We start from the raw sequence: 18,269 nt of genomic DNA on the forward strand, positions 1-18,269 counted from the left end.
GGAAAGCAGAAGTTATAGAAGTTATAAAATTCTAAATGCTAAATATTTAAGAGACCTTAAAAAGCATCCTTAAAAGTGATTGCTGTTAAAATTTACAAAGACTAACCAGAGTTTCAAGTTGAATTTAAAAGTTAAGGAAGAACTAAGTTTTTTAGTTCATAACTTTGATAAGAATTTAAATGACCCCTGAATATTCTTTTCAATGCACGAAAGACATTTAAAAAACCTCCGCACATTGATGGTGTGAGTGAGTAAAGGCTGGTGGCAATGTAAATTAAAGCAGACCTTTTGGAAAGTAATTTAGCAATAATAAAAAAGATTATAGAAATAGTCATGTTTTTCCTGCCAGAAATTCCAATTTCAGGAATCTAGGTGAAATAAATCCAAACTATGGAAAAAGATCTATACAGGAAGATGCCCATTCCAGCATATTAAATAAAAGCAAAAAGGGGGGGGGGTTGGGTTGAAATGTCTAGTAGTAGTAAGATTATTGAGTAAACTGTGGAAAATTCACTGGATTTACTATTAGCTTCATCACATAATGATGCATACCAACTGGAAAAATGTTTGTAAGTGCAAGATGTAGAGGTATAATTAGGATGATTGGAACTACTTCTAAAAACACACAGAGGAAAAATACAAGAAAAAACTTTTAACGCATATCAAGGTTTTCTGATCAAAGCTAAAAAAAAAAAGCCAGTCTAAAATTTGGCATTGTTGACACTGCCAAACTATCTTTCTAAGGAACATTGATAGTCTGTGAGCTAGTCCAGTGATTCTTAAACGTTGAGAATTTGTTGACAGTTACAGATTCTTTCTCTAGAATCATGTGCATAGGTGAACTGTTTGCACGTAATTTTAGAGATGGATGATGGTCGATGGAGTTCCTGAAGAAAGGTAGGGAAAATGATTCATTTATATGATAGGCATAATAATGGTTCTCCTAAAGATGTCCGTATCCTAATCCCTGGAATCTGTGAATATGTTATGTTACATGGCAAGGAGTTTTCAGGTTGCAGATAGAATTAAGGTTGCTACTCAGATGACCTAAAAATAGATTATCCTGAATTATCTGAGTAGGCTCAATATAATTCCACAATTTTTCTAAATGGGGAAGAGGGAAGCAGAATAGTCAGTGTCAGGGTGGTGAGATGTGAGAAAGACTCAACCAGCTATTGCTGGCTTTGAAGTTAGAAGGGGGCCATGAGCCAAGGAAGGAGGGCAACCTCTAGAAGCTGGAAAAGGCAAGAAAACAGATTCTTTCTTAGATCCTTCAGAAAGGAATGTAGCTCTTGCGGGATCTTAGTTTCCCGAACAATGATTGAACCCCCGGCCACAGCGTGAAAGTGCCGAGTCCTAACCACTGGACCACCAGGGAATTCCCCAATTCTGTCAGAGTTTCATAATGGCCTGGATTCTGTCTGTCCTTGTTCTGTATCTTCAGCATAGTTACTGGCATTAATATTTAACGGGAATGAATGGAACTCAGCAAAGAGAGACAGGATCACCAATTGCTCTGCCACCTGAACAAATTTGAGAATTACTTGTTTTACTCTATTATGTTCTGTGTATTATAATCTGTGAGTTAAAACTGTAGGAATATAAAATGGTAAATATTTGCTCTATATTGATTGTTAAGGCTGTTTTCTGAAATAAATTGATGTTTACTGAGTATCACTTATGAACAAGGTATTTTGTTTTAAGACTGTACTTGTTTATTATCATATATTTAAAACATTGTGCTATAAATAGCTATGCTTAGGATTCTCCCCCTCCAGGAATATTATAACTAGTAAACTAGAAGAATTATAATAAAAGGCAAAAAGAATAAGGTTTAACAATGGCTGGTTTGAAAATGTTTCTAATCTGTGTCATATATCCATAGCTATTTATTTTCTACTATGAGTTTTTAATTTTTCAAATTTAATATTTACCTGATAATTTCAAATTAAGCTTCTAATCAGGTTAGTGTATTGGTAAAAATATTGTATATATGGGTAAAGTACTAAATCTAAGTATTTTTCTGTACTTTTTTTGTTTAACAAATACATCAAAGTACTTTTTTAGGTCTGTGAAGTGGCAGACCTCAAGACAGACAACAACTGTTTCATTAGGTTCACAGTATCTAGTGCACTAATCATAAACCTGTACAACATTTACTGAAATTTGTTGGTAATGTGGTGAGTTTTTCCCACATATTCACCCATTTACATTCCCTTTTTAAAATGCAAGTGTGTCATTTATTTCAGATATTGACAGAATCTTTGTTCTGTGAAGTAAATTTGGTAGTTTCTTTTCCCTGTAGCTAATTGATACATAAAAAAAGCAATGATAAAATCCTCCTCAGAAGTAAGAGAATGGACTTAGGACATGGGGAGGGGGAAGGGTAAGCTGGGACGAAGTGAGAGAGTGGCATTGACATATACACACTGCCAAATGTAAAATAGATAGCTAGTGGGAAGCAGCCGCATAGCACAGGGAGATAAGCTCGGTGCTTTGTGACCACCTAGAGGGGTGGGATAGGGAGGGTGGGAGGGAGATGCAAGAGGGAGGGGATATGGGGATATATGTATACGTATAGCTGATTCACTTTGTTATACAGCAGAAACTAACACAACAATGTAAAGCAATTATACTTCAATAAAGATGTTAAAAAATAATAATAAAAAAAGTTACTTAAATGGTTCATAACTATATGCTTTAATTAATTACATATCAGTTTATAAGTACTTTATTATCCATAAATATTTTTGGATGACCCTTTAAAAATCACAAAAGGCAAAAAAAGAAACTACTCTTAGAGTAGTTTCTTTTTAGAGTATGTCCATATTAGTTATAGGGGAGAAAATTTACACATGGATCAGGAAATATACTTCTGTTTGGGGAAATTTACTTTGCATGGTTTAGAGCCCCAGTTTCTGAAAGTCATTTATAACAGATTCGTACATATTTTCAACTCTGATTCTGTTAGGATTATGGAGGTATAACGTTTTTTTTCTCCTATATAAAGAATTGTTTTGCTTCTACATTCGTGGAACTAACATTATAGGACTGAACTAACATTCATTTACAATTAATAATTGTAATATTTACTGAAGAAGTATGAACTACCCACCTCACAACCCATTACCAATAAGGATACCTGGAAAGGGATAAACCCATTTGTTTGTTATCTACTTTCTAAAAAATTAGTGTGAAAATGCTGGCCTTAAATGATATATTAAATACAGTGTTTTGAAACATTGTTTTAAAATAATTTAAATTTCCTTAGTAAAGGAAATTTAGCCTATTCAGGTTTGGAATCATAGAATCTTAATAGATAAAACACACCTATTTGTAACTGCCCCCTGGAGCTGCTGAGAACAAACTCATTCCCACCTACATGTGATAACCCCTTAAGTATAACTTCTAGTACTTTCAACCACGAGGACAACTGAATCTCCATTCTCCAAACATCTATGATTTTAAACCTCTCACAGTCCTGGTTTCCTTCTCTGGTTGTTCTCCAGTTTAACAGAGCCTGTCTCAAAAAGTGACACCCCAAATGGTAAATCATATACCATATATGGTCTAAAATACACAAGCGTTGGTTAACTTTTTGCCTGGTCATTAAAATGTGTGTATTTGGGGAGCAATTTAAGTAATAAAAAGGACTGGTAAATAATAGTCATGGATCTTTTATTGACCCTTTATCAAAGGAAAATTGAATAATAAACCTTACATTGAGTAAAAAATGTTTAAAATGACAACTCATGGCTTTCTCAGAGACTTTATTGACTTGGGATCAGCCTTGTCCTGGAAGTTGAGGAGGACAGGAATCTATTAACATTTATTTCTTATTCCTTTCTAGTAAACAGAAGTAAAATTGGGACTCTCTGGTCTCTAGGAGATATGACTGAGGATGTATGACCTGTTCTCTATGACAGTTGAGCCTCATGTTACATTTCTATTCTTAATATGTAAAAAAATTACTTCGTGTAGAACAAATCTATAGGGAAATAAGGAGACTAAAATACAGCACATTCTCTTTTGGCAAAGGAATGCTTACGTTTAAAACAAATTAACTTTTTAAGGCAGCTCTGAAGAAGTAATTTATTTTAAATACGTGAACAGTTTACAGCTCTTATGGGAACACTTTTTCCTTACTTTTCTTCGTCATAGGATTAGGCCCTATGTTTTTAATTTAACTCCTTTAATTTTTGCTGTTAACATTTAATTTACTTGATGACCCCATACTGTTAACTTTTGACCCAGTGAACTCGGGATGGTATATACAGACCATATACCTGATTTTAAAGAAACTCTTAAAGAAAAATAATGTTTGAAGTGAAACAGAAGATTAAATTCATTTCAATGTTCCATGTAGAGAAGTATCACACATACTTAACCAAAGAACTTTTTTCCCCTTTGGAGGATGTATTTTTATAAACATGCGGTTTTTACAATTAGATGTTTATGCCATTGGCAAAACAACCGAAAGCTGATGTGACTGAACTGCAATATTTCTAATAAACTGCAAAACCACTAATACAGTATAGTAGATATGAAACCTTTTCCTGATAAGAAATTCTTATAGCATGTAACTAAATCTAATGGTCCTTCCCTCTACCTTTACTTATACCCAATTTCCTTTCCTATCATAAAATTGAAATTCCTAAAGTTGAATCCTTTAGATGTAAAAAATGTTAGTACATATAGTTGTTAATTATGATAAAGTTCAAAGCTTCTTCTAAATTACTTGATGTAAAGATACTTTGTACATAACTTTTATTTGCCCTTAAAACTGGACCTGTGGACTTGCTTTTGAACATTTCCTCCCTAATTATAAAATAATATATGAGTCCTATTATTTATTGAACTGTTTAAAATGCAGCTTAATAATTATTATGGATATCTTCAAATATGCCACATTTACTTTATTCAAAAATGAACAGATAGTTAAGCAATAACTGCTATATGCTAAACACCTTTATGTACAGGGGTATTAACAAGCCTTCTAATCTCTGGAAATAGTGCAAGCTATATATGTTTCTGTATAAAACTTCATGGTTTGCTAATAAGGTATCATGGTTGTTGTTTCTTAATTTAAATACTAAGGGAATGTTATAAAAGGTGTTTTAATTTCATTTTATTTTTTAAATAAATGGAAGTATTTTTGTGTGTTTTTACAGCCATGGAGGGAAATAATGAGATTTTGCACTAGGGAAGTAATGCTTGGAATAGAGGTTAAAATAAGGTAAGAAAGCAGGTCTTAAGTGAGTAAATGGAGTGAAAAAAGCTGGAGTGGTAAGCAGTTGTGGTCAGAGATCAAGATATTGGAGTCTAAGGCCATGGAGTAATTTCTTGGTGTGTGGCTCTGGGTCTGGAAGGCTGAATGAAGTGGTTGTAAGATGGTGGAGTTCAGGGTTGTTGGATGGGTTGTCTGTATGGACATGGAAATGGCGCACAATAGCAGAAAATGCAGGGGAGGTGGAAACTGGCAGCCAAGTGCCCAAGTCCTCGATGAGTAAGGGAGGGAGTGACTGGGCAATTAAGTAATGACAATGAAAGAGAGGAACAAGGAATAAAAAATTTCCAAGACTGTTAATCATGCCCACAAATGAAGAGTCATGAGGGCAAGGACTAGGTCTTATTTAATGCTGCAAATATTTGTTGAATTAATGAATAAACAAATGATGACCTTATCATTTTGAATAGTATTTATTCATGTTGAATAAGTATTTCTGAAAACTTTGTGTTCTTCTATTATAAGAAATTGGTATTAAAGAAGATACAAATGGGCAAGAGGTAGAAAAAGGTGAATAATCCCACACCCAGAAATAACCACTATTAACCCCCATTATTAAATTTTCACACCTGTTTTTTGTTCATATATATTTCCTAGCAGTAAATATTCAAGTATAATGTACTTTAATGACTGAATAAGTATTCTACTATAGAATATAAGGATGTACCATAAGCAGTTTCTTATTTGGGAGTATTTATATTGATGCCTACCAGTTTTTCTCTACTGGTAAAAGGAACAATGTATCAATAATAGTTAAATTTTTGCCTTATTTATTTCCTTAGGATTCAGTCTTAGAAGTGGATTTTCTGGTAGGGTCTTCATAATGAGCCTATTTATCTTTATTTTAGGTCTACTTCTAACAGGCTTGTTTATATGCATTCTTATTCTATCCTGGATTGGAATCAGAAAATTGGACAGTGTTGCAGGTTCTGACTGATGCAGGCACACCGACAGTGATGAAAGTGAGAACTGGTAAGTATAAGTTCTTCACAGGAATAATGATGGGTGTTTTAAAAACTTGGAATCAAGTACACTTTTCATGATTACAATAAGAAATGATTCATGAGCTGAATAACAGGATATAGTGGTCAATTCAGAAATACATATTCAAATTAAATAAAAACCTCTATGAATAACCTACATTTGTTGACAGCATCCAATTTTAGGAGAGATTTTAAAAAATCGTGAATAGGGACTTCCATGGTGGTCCAGTGTGGTAAAGAATCCGCCTTCCAATTCAAGGGATGCGGGTTCGATCCCTGGTCAGGGAACTAAGATTCCACGTGCCGCGGGACAACTAAGCCTGCGTGCCGCAACTGCTAAGCCCAAGCGCCTCAACTAGAGAACCCACGTGCTGCAAACTGCAGAGCCCACACGCTCTGGAGCCCGCGCGCCACAACTAGAGAGAGAAAACCTGCGTGCCACAACTAGAGAGAAGCCTGTGAGCCACAACGGAGATCCCACGTGCAGCAACTAGGACCCGACGCAGCCAAAACAAAATTGTGAAGAGTCATCAAAGTCACTGCTCCTCAAGACTTTTTCACAAACGTGTGGTTTGGTTAATAGCAGAGAAGAGTGAATAATAGCCCTAGAAGCTTGGTCCCAAGATAGAATTTTCTTTAGTTTCACATTTTATCTTAAATTTAAAATGAATGTGCATTGTATACCGTAATAGTACTATGGTTAGTATAAATACCACTCCACGTGGTATACATTTATACCACGGTTAGTATAAATGTTAGTGTGCCACAACTACTGAGCTTGTGCGCTTCAACTGGAGAGCCCATGTGCTGCAAACTACAGAGCCCACGCACCACAACTACTGAGCCCGAGTGCCACAACTAGAGAGAAGCCCGCATGCAGCAACAAAGAGCCCGTGGGCTGCAACTAAAGACCCGACACAGCCATAAGAATGAATAAATAAATAAATATTAAAAAAAAAAGAAAATCGACTGTTTAAACAAAAATAATCACAATGTATAATGGGGGTTACAACATGCATAAGTAAAATATATGATAACAATAGCATAAAGGGCAGGAGGGGAAAAACAGAAGTATAATATTTGCTATATGTGAAGTGGTATAATATCACTTGAAAGTAGGCTGTGATAAGTTATATGTGTAGACTATAAACCCTCAAGCAACCAGTAGAATAATAAAACATTAGGTAATAAGCCAACAAATGAGAAAAAATGGAACCATAAAAAATGCAATCTGAAAGAAGGCAGAAAAAGGAATAAAGGAACAATAAACAAATGGAACATAGGACAAAAGGAACAAATAGAAAACAGTTAAGATGATAGACTTAAATCTAATCATATCAATAATCACATTAAATGTAAATGATCTAAAAATCCTTATTAAAAGGCAGAACTTATCAGATTGATAGAAAGACCCAACACACTTTACATATGAAAAGACAAAAACATTAAGAATGAAAAGATGGAAAAAGATATACCATGCTGTTGCTCACCCTAGTCGAAAGAAAACTGGTGTGGCTAGATTAACATATAGAAACAAAGTAAGATTTCAAAGTGAAGAATATTACCGGAGATAATGAAGGTCATTTCATGATAATAAAGGGGCCAGTTAATCAGGAGTACATAACAGTCCTAAATGTTTATGCCCCAAATAACAGTAGGTTCAAATTATGTGAAGCAAAAAATGATAGAACTGCAAGGAGAAACAGAAAAATCTACAATTATAGTCAGAGATTTCAGTACCCCTCTTTCAATAATTGCTAGAACAAGTTGAAACCTAGCAAGGATATAGTAAACTTAAACAACACTACCCACCAATATTACCGAATTAACTTTCCTAGAACATTCCACTTACAGTAGTAGAAAACACATTCTCTTTAACATGAAACATTTACCCAGAGTGAGCATATTCTAGGCCAGGGGTGAGCAAACTATTGCCCTGGGGCCAAATCTAGCCTGGTTTTGTATTGGCCTATGACCTAAGAATGGTTTTCACATTTTGAAAGATTTCTAAAAAAAAAAAAAAATTGACAGAGACTGTATGTGGCCCACAAAGCTTAAAATATTTACTATCTGACCCTTTACAGAAAAAGTTTGCTGACCTTTGTTTTAGGTCATAAAACATGTCTCAGTATATTTTAAAGGATTCAAGTCATGCTGAAGTATGACCTGACCACAAAGGAATTAAATAAGAAATCAATAACAGAAAGCTACCTGGAAAATCCCCAAATATTTTGAAACAAAATAACATGCTTTTATATAATCCATTGATTAAAGAAGGACTCAAAAGTGAAATTAGAAAGTATTTTGAACTGAAGGAAATAAAAATACAACATATCAAATTCTGAATAAATGAAATGCCTATATTAGAAAATACAAAAAATATCTCAAATCAATGACCTCAACTTGATGTTAAGATACTAGAAAAAAAAGAGCAAGTTAAACACAAAGAAACAAAAAATAAATCATGAAATAATAAAGATCAAAGTAGAAATCAATGAAATGGAAAACAAAAATCAATTGAGAATATCTGTGGAATGAAAGCCTGGTTCCTTGAGGTCAGTAAAGTTGATAAACTTTTAGCCAGACTAGTCAGGAAAAACAAAAAAAAAAAAGAAGACACGTATCAGGAAGACAAGTAATCAGGAATGAGAGGAGGTGACATCATTACAAATTCTACAAATACTGAAAGGATAATAAGGGGATATTATGAACAACTTTAGGCAAAAAAAAAGAGTCAACAACTTAGATGAAATGGCCAAAGTCCTTGAAAGACATAAACTACCAAAGCTCATTCAAGAAGAAATAGATAACCTGAATGGTCATTTGTCTGTTGAATTATTAGTTTAAAATATTCCCACAAAGAAAACTTCTGGTCCATAGGGCTTCACTGACAAATCCTTCCAAACATTTAGGAAAAAAAATAATACCAGTTACACTCTTCCAGAAACGTGAAGAGGAGGGAATACTTCCCAACTTGTTCTTTGAGGCCAGCATTACCCTGATACCCAAACCACACAAAGACATAACAAGAAAACTCAGGGGCTTCCCTGGTCGCGCAGTGGTTGAGAATCTGCCTGCCAATGCAGGGGACACGGGTTCGAGCCCTGGTCTGGGAAGATCCCACATGCCGTGGAGCGACTAAGCCCGTGAGCCACAATTGCTGAGCCTGCGCGTCTGGAGCCTGTGCTCCGCAACGGGAGAGGCCATGATAGTGAGAGGCCCGCGCACCGCGATGAAGAGTGGTCCCCACTTGCTGCAACTAGAGAAAGCCCTCACACAGAAATGAAGACCCAACACAGCCATAAATAAATAAATAAATAAATAAATAAAATTAAAAAAAAAAAAAAAAAAAAGAAAACTCAGGCCAATCCCCCTCATAAACGTGTAAAAATTCTAAACAAAATTTTATCAAAATCCAACCATATATAAGAAGGATAGTATTATTGAGTGGGGTTTATCCCAAGAATACAGGATTGGTTTTAACATTCAAAAATCAATGAGTATAATTCACCATATTAAACTAAAAAAGAAAAATTGATCATCTTAATAGATGTAGAAGAAAATTTGACAAAACCCAATTTTCATTTCTGATTTTAAAAACTCTCAGCAAACTAGGAACGCAAGGATACTTCTTCAACCAGATAAAGGGTATCTACACAAAACCTATAGATAACCTCATACCTACTGATGAAAGACTGCATGCTTTCTAAGATCAGGAACAATACAAGGATTTCTGCTCTTATCACTTTTATTCAGTATTGGAGGTTCTGACCAGTACAATCAGGAAAGAAAAGGAATAAAACAATTTCAGATTGGAAAAGAGAAAATAAAACTGACCTAATCGTCCATCTATTCCACTTGGTGGAACTGACAAAAAGCTGCCAGAATAAGTGAGTTTAGCAAGACTGTAGGATACAAGATCAATATATAACAGTCATTTATATTTCCACATTCTAGCACCAAACAATTAAAAATGGAAGTGCAAAAAATATAGAACATTTACAATAGCATAAAAAATATGAAGTTCTTAGGAATAAATCTGAAAAAGGCGTGAAAGACCTGTACACTGAAAACTACAAATGACACTGAGAGGAATTAAAGATGATTTAAATAATTGGAGAGATTTACCTGGCTCATGGGTTCATATTGTTAAGATGTCAGTTCTCCCCAAATTGATCTAAAGGTTCAGTACAGTCCAAATAAAAATTTCAGTAGGCTTAAAAAAAAAAAAGCTGAGAAGCTGATTCTAAAATTTGTATAGAAATGCAAAAGATCTAGAATAGCCAAAACAATTAAGTTTTATTTTTTTGTTTACTTATTTATTGCTTTTAGGTAACTTTTGGAGGCAAAGTAGGACTTAAGAAAGGTAGCATTGGTGACCACCCAGAGGGGTGGGATAGGGAGGGTGGGAGGGAGATGCAAGAGGGAGGAGATACGGGGGTATATGTATATGTATAGCTGATTCATTTTGTTATAAAGCAGAAACTAACACACCATTATAAAGCAATTATACTCCAATAAAGATGTTAAAAAAAAAAGTAGCATTGGAATCAGACAGATCTGGACTTAAATCCTAGCTCTGCCCACTTACTATCTACGTTATCTTGAAGATATAACTTTACTTGGGCCTCGGTTTTGCCCATCTGTGAAATGGGTTAATAATACCTCAAGAAGCTGTTGTGAATAGTAAATGAAATAATAAATATTTGAGCACTTAACACAGTGTCTGACATACAGCATGTACTAAATAAATGTTCCATCGCTAGCTACTATGAAGATACTTCTACATAAATGTAGGAATCCAAAGCCATATTAGATTAGATAATGGTAAGATGCTGAATATATTTTATGATATAATCTTCTGTTTACAGAAATCGTATCACAAAAACCCTTAGTTCAGGGAGGGTCAAACTTGATCCTTTGCTATTTAAAGAAACATGTAGGGTAGCACATTCTAAAATTGAACGTTCTTTAAAGGTGCTTTTTTATTTAGTTCCATAGCCAAGATTTGCTTTGGGGATGGAAATTCATGTTGGCCTGACAGTTTTACATTAAAACAAGCCCCACATTTAAGGGCTAAATAGTTTGGATGACTTGCATTAATGTACCTTTTATACTTTTTGAAGCCATAGCCTTTATACGGGAGTACCATAGTCGAAGAAAAGTTGTAGGTATTTATTTTGTGTGTTTTATCTTAAGGCACATAATTTGTTTAAGTTGGCTAGGAGGACATTCAATTAAAAATTCAGAACACTGAGTGAAATAATCCAGAGAAACAAAGTCTTTTAATTTTATTCATTCAGTTTGTTATTCTCACCCACTAAGGGGTCAGCTAAAATGAAGAGATAATGTTTAATAAAGGACAGCTTTGTCTGACCTGAAGGAAAGAGTTCCAAAGCTAGATTACCTCTTTTGAAGTTGCTTTGAAATTGCTTCCTCATCTTACAATCAAAGTTCATATGCAGCCATTTGATGTTGTTTATTGCATTCCCTTTTTAGCCCATAGGGTTTCAATCTATTTCTGTATAATGATGACTTTCACATGTCATCAGTAGCTTATTGAGAAAGCTTGAGTCCTCTGTCTTCTAGTGATATCCCACTTAGATCTGACATTAAGTTCATTTTTTTCTTTCAAGCTATTTTTTCCAAATTTCTTGGCTATTGTTGGTGACAACACAAATTTTGGGACCTTCAAACTTAAAATCTTAGGTTCATTTCCTTCTTTCCCTCCCATAGGTAAACAATTGCTAAACTTGTTACTTCTTACAGCTACTTCTCTACAGTGGTACTTGATATAGCCCTTTTCATTTTTAAAATTGCCCATTTAATCCAAGCTCTTAAATGTCAAGTTTGTATTGTAGCCTCTTGTATTGTATTGTATTGTATAGAATTATATTGCAGCCTCTTGGTAGTCTCCGTAGCCCCCATCCTATCTTATCCCCTTCCCCACTGGTCTACACAAAACATAAAATACTTTCCATCAAACACTCTGTAGAGAAGTATTGCTCGGTGAATACGGAAAACCTGATTAAGTAGAAAAAAGGAATTTAACCGGAATCTCCCTTCCTTTCAGTGATTCTACTTGAAAGGAACGGAGGAGAGCAGAACCTTCAGGTATTGAATCACAACTTTGACAAATACCAAATGGGAGACGTGGCTGGCAAGAGACTGATAATATACGATAGAAACCATTGGAAAGATAAAAGGAGCCATAAAATTCAACTTCTGCTAGCCATTCTTTCCCTTTTTGCTCTCCATACACCTCAGCTGGGAATCTTTATATGTGCAGTATTTATTTGGCTTGTGTTATCCTGGTCATTATAAAGTTATCTAGGAGGCTAAGAGAGCTGACCAACTGAGAGGGGAAAGCAGTCTGTTCTGACCGTGATGACAAAAGGAGTTCAAGTCATACCAAACATCTTTCTCCCATTTAGAAACATCCTAGTATTTAAGACCTAGTATTTCATTTCTCTGTACTCCCATATTTGTGTTCTCTGTTCTTATCGGGTCTGTGAGATGACCTGCCTATTCCTGCTCTGCAGTAGTTTTGTATATTGTTGCATCTCTAGTGCCTCGAACAGTGCCTAGCACATAGCACATAGGAAGCACTCAGTAAATATTTGATGAATGAATGAATGGTTGTCTTTTTTCTCTGGCAATCCAAACCCATTGCCACTTTCAAAAAATCCACATGAGATTTTCCGATTCCACTAAGTTTCTGTCCATATCAACCTAGTTTTAAATCACTTCATTTTGCACATCCTCTTAGCAATTATTTGTAGTTTGTACTTGATTAATATACTCTTATTATGTTACTTTTCACATATTCCTATATCTTTTCTATATATGTTGTATTTTCAACTAAAAGATAATGCGTCAAGTGTTAAATACTGTATGTGCTGTTCAACAATGCCTCATGTGCTGCAGAAAGATAGACCCTCAGTAGATGGGCAGGCTACCTACCTCCTTTTGAAACATATTCTCTGGATCAGTGTGATCTGCCTTGAAAGGGAGTTTAGATACATAGGTTCTGTTTTTTTGTATTTCACTCATATATTGTGTGACTTTGAGCAAATTCATTCCTTCAGTGTTCAGTTTAAGAACAAATTAAGAAAAGAAATAGTTTCCTAAAGAAAAACATTTTAGAGTTACAGAAGCATTTGTATGTTGGTAACATTTCTCCAGAAATATTTAATGTAATATACAAGTCTGGACTGGTCAATTTTAATCTTTCCTTGGAATTTCCATAGAAAAGTCCATGTAGCAGAGACACTGAAATAATGTTATATAGAAGATATTAACTATAGAAAGACCCATAGCTTCTTCATAGAGAAGAACCAGAGATAATATCCTGGATTTTTGCAGTACTTAAGCTACTCCTTAGTTGTCTCACAAAGGAATTTAGTGCAGAGGAACACATTCAAGGAATTACTGAGGTTCAGAATAAGACTGTACAAAGTGTAAGAGTGTTTTCTATAATAGTTTCTATAATAGTTTTCAAATAGTTAAATTAAGAGTCATTCATTCTCTGGCCTCTTTCTCCATCTACACTGTCTTCTGGCGACAATAAAGTGCACCCTATACATGAAAGCAATTTCTAACAATGTCAAATAAACAGCAGTTTCTAGGTCATTTCCATTGCTTCTTCCATGAAAATGTACAACATTTAGGTTATTCCATGTATTTCCCCCATGCCCCAAAATTGTTAGGTTGCCAGAGAAAACTGATCAGGTAATGAATTACTGTTTGCCTTCAGGTAGTCATCCTAAGTACATACAAAATCAGACATTAACATGAAAATATGAGGGGAAGAAAAACATCAAACCACAGAATTCAGTTTTAGTTTTACTGACATTTATATACTACACTTCCTGTTTATGATTTCAAAAGTGCAGCCATGCAGTGCTTCTATTAAAAACTGAGTAATTGGGAACACTTTTGAGGATTAAAATGGCAACTTACTCAAAGGAAAAAAACCCCACTAAATTTACTGTTTGTGGAATTGTTATCTTTGTTGTGTAAAAAGTTGAATATTTTTCAAACATCATTTACTAATAGTGTAATTAAAAGGGAACTTGATGGCCTTGTGCCTTTAAAACAAGCAGCCCAGTTGAGAGTCTTAGTTCTGAATTTGACTAGTTGATGGGATAAGGAAACCAAGCCAACACCCTTCTAATCTATATCTATCTATATCTATATATCTATAAAGGTAATTCTTGCAAACATTTGCTTTTTTCCCCTCATTTTGAGATTTCAGTTGACTGTTGTTATGCATTAATTTACAATTAGTTCTGGCTGAAGGAGGGAAAGGGTAGAAGTGAATACAATTCTTAAATGAAGGGCCTTTCTTCTACTACTAACTTATTCTATTTGAAGCATAATTGTTTGAGTTAATTTAATTTTGGCGATCACTTCAGAATGTGTGTGTGTGTGTGTGTGTGTGTGTGTGTATGTGGAGAGAGAGCACCCAAGTGAGCAGTGGCTGCTAGCTAGACATCAAAATCCATGTTCTCACTTCTTCTTGGCCATACAGATAAGCTTATTCCCAGCCTCCCTTGCAGTTAGCTGTGGATATGTGACTTAAGTTACAGCCAATGGAATGAGAATGGAAGTTATATGTACTACTTTGAGTTCCCACCCCTAAAAACTCCCCTTCCTACGGGCTGAAAGAGAAAAGACCCCCAGGGAGATCTTGGAACTTTGGTACTGAAAGCTTAGGTACAGAAAGACCTTGAAAACTAAGTACTGAAGTACTTGTTAATTTTAGCAAGAAACAAACTTGAGCCATTACACATTTTGGGGTTGATCTGTTAATGACCATTAGCTTACCGTAATTAATTCAATGTACAAAACTTATATTTGCAGTGTCCTGTGATGTACAACTCCCATGGGCAACATTTACATTGTAATGTATGTAAATGGAATTTCCTGAAGCACAATTAAGAGGCTACAGGTATGTATACATATGGATATATATAAATGTTCCCCCCAGGGGTTGTGTAACATTGTAGCTCTGCCGAACCACTCCAACTTCTCTCTTGGGTTTTATTTTGTAGGAGTATCCATTTGTGTAAAGGCACTTCCCTTTTGTGTTTGTGGTAATAAATTAAGGTGGAATGGATCATCCAACAAGAATCTTAAGGGGAAAATGTATACTTATGAACCACATCAGACCTCTTTGTTAGATTTGTTCAACTGTGTTAGCTACAGACTCTTATAACCTATTACCCTCTGGCATGCATTAGGCCAACAGAGAGTGTTAGGAGCACCCTTCCCCTCTGCCCGCCAAGCTTACTGCTGTGAGTCATAAAAACTTTGCTGGGCTTCATTTTCCTTTTCTGTAAAATGAGAGCTGGATTATATGACCCCAAAGATCCCTTCACTAAAATTCTACTATCTATGACAATGTCCATAGCTATCGGTAGAAATAATTGTTAATGTGAATGTTCCTTCAGATTCCAAATTGATACTGTATAGGTGCTTAAAAGTAACTTGAAGTTATAAAAAAGATGTTTAACTTGCACCAGTTCACAAAGAGGCACAACAGAGGTTCTACTCTTCTCCCAAACAAAACTATTAAATTGAAAAGATTTTTAACTCACTCAGGATATTTTTTAGAGTAATTTTAAAGCACTATGTCACCTCTCTGATTTCTTTACTCAGTTGGTAAACTATCAAACCAATGCAGAATTTGACATTTATTAAACAATATACCATATTACAAAAAGCCCTAAATAGCAGATTGTGCAGTTGTTCGCTGAATTTAGCTGTTAAAACCTTAAGTTTTACTTCTCCTAATAGTATACTTACGTTCTACTGTTTCAACGTAATAACAATTAATACTATAACAAGTTCAAGATCATGGCAAAATCACCAAAGTCATAGTTACTTTTGTCATAGTTAACTAAGTCATATATGACTTAGTGCTAAATCACATTTTTGTTATAGCTGACAAAAATGAATCTACCTATTTGTCTGCTGGTAGGGATTTAATCTCATGGATTTCAGCTTTGGTTAAAACTAAAAATATACATTATCCAGACTTGATGCAGGCATGGAATTGGCTTTAATTCACATTCTTTTGCTTTGGGAGAGCTGCAGAAATATGGACCTTGCTCAGGGATGATGCTATTTTAGAAAGGAGAAAGGACAGGCTGTATATCATTGTCCAAAGTAGAGTTTTTACGTTAAGAGAAAGCCATGTATAGGCTGGAGTAGATGAGAAGAAGAAATCACAGTAACTTTTTTTTCCCCAAAAGGAACAAGACAGAGAGCTTGCAATAGTATTTTGAGTACCAATAGGCAAGTATGGATTCTAAATATCCTTAGATAATTGCAGAAATTAGGAAACAGTTTTTAATATAAACGCATAGATAAATAAATTTTGGTATATCCATATGTTGGAATGCTCTTCAGATGTTAAAAACATGTTTTCAAAACATAAAACAACATGAGAAAATGATCATTATGAACTACAAATCCTTTATTGCTATCAAACAGGAATCAATCTTGTTCTTTCCAACGTCTGTAGCCTTCCTCATGCCATTTCCTCCCCACCCCCAGTATAAATAAGAGCATAATGGAAGAAAGGTTTTAAGGAGAGATGCACAGACAGTGAGTTTTAAAGCTTGAAGGGATTTCAGAGATCATTTAGTCAAAATTCATCGTTTTGCAAAGGAAACTGACACTGGAAAATTAAATGTCTCACTTAAGGTCTCAATGTCAGCATTGCTACTTGCCAAAACCTGGGTTTCCTTGATCCCCAAATCTGGCACATTTTACCTTCTACTGTAACATGCTACATCTGAGGTTGGGTCAGACCAGATTAGAGAGAGTACTTTTGGAGAGGGTGGGTACAGGGCACAATGGTAATGGAATGGTAATGATCAGAGTCATAAAATATCTGTGGAGATCATCTATTTCCTAGTAATTCTAAATCTTTAACTTTTTTCTTAGTACTGCTTTAAAAATTGTTGGGGGAGAACTCAGATTACTTCTTTGTCTCACATAAATAACACTAAGTAATAAAAGTGACTAGATTACAACTTATGACTTTTACTTATTTGTTCATTTGCTTTTGTCTGTCTCTTCCACTAGAATGTATCTTCCAGAAGGGCAGGCCTATATCTTTTTGCTTACTCCAACTCCCTTCTAGCAAGTGTTTGACACATAAAAGATGTTCAATAAGTACTGATGAGTGAATTATTAAATCATAACTACTACAAAGCAGTAATCCTTATTTGCTTTGGCTCGATTTCTTCTGGAGGTTTTCCCAAGTTTTGTGATTCCATCACCATTCTCAATTAATTTTAGAATTGGGTGAACGTGCTCTATTCTTCATATGCTCTGAAGTTCATTCTAGCACAATTGAACTGTTTTATAATATTAATTTTGGTACTCTTAAACTCTTGTGCCAAATTTGCTAAATTTGGGAATGACCTTGATCTGTAGTTTTATTTAGGTTTTTATCCACAGATGAATGTGTAATTCACCACCATGAATTAGTGGTGTGCATGTGAAATTAAACTGATGATGAGTCAGGAGGCAACACTGTTGGGTGAGCAAATTTGGAAATAGGAAAAAAGAGATGGTAATACCTTGAAAAATAGAAGTATAAGGCTGAAATAAGTATACATATAAACTTCTATCTCAAATTAAGTGTAAGTTTCAAACCTGATAAAAAGAAGTAACTAATATTTTGAAGAGTGGATTTTTCCTTAAAGGTAAGATATTAAAATTAAAACAAAGCAAAACAAAAACACTGAGCCTAAATTTAAACATTAATCTCAATTTTAAAAGGTAGGCCTCATACCTTTTCCTCCTTAGGTTTATTTTCAATACAAATATATGTAGAGAATTAAAAGAGATATATTTTTTTTAACAGCAAAATTTTTACCAGATGAAGAAGCTTAAAAATGTTAGCCTTGTAGTCTATTTCTAGGAATTCATCCTAATTTAGGAAATAATCTGAAATGCTAAAATAGATTTATGCATAAAAA

At 34.6% G+C, this 18,269-nt stretch overlaps 2 long non-coding RNA genes across 3 annotated transcripts in view; one reads left to right on the forward strand and one right to left on the reverse strand.

Annotated features, from left to right (window-relative positions):
• Window positions 1–18,269, reverse strand: part of LOC103009972 (uncharacterized) — a 71,241-nt gene that overhangs the window by 39,382 nt on the left and 13,590 nt on the right. The window lies entirely within an intron of this gene.
• The window catches only part of LOC103010359 (uncharacterized), a 34,655-nt gene that overhangs the window by 6,923 nt on the left and 9,463 nt on the right, over window positions 1–18,269 (forward strand). For both annotated transcript variants that reach the window (XR_452127.3, XR_003621648.2), the window contains 2 exons: window positions 6,136–6,259; window positions 15,136–15,223. This is a non-coding gene — a long non-coding RNA (uncharacterized LOC103010359). The remainder of the gene's footprint in view (window positions 1–6,135; window positions 6,260–15,135; window positions 15,224–18,269) is intronic.

This window comes from Balaenoptera acutorostrata, chromosome 18 (assembly GCF_949987535.1).
Source record: "Balaenoptera acutorostrata chromosome 18, mBalAcu1.1, whole genome shotgun sequence".
Classification (NCBI taxonomy): Eukaryota; Metazoa; Chordata; class Mammalia; order Artiodactyla; family Balaenopteridae; genus Balaenoptera; species Balaenoptera acutorostrata.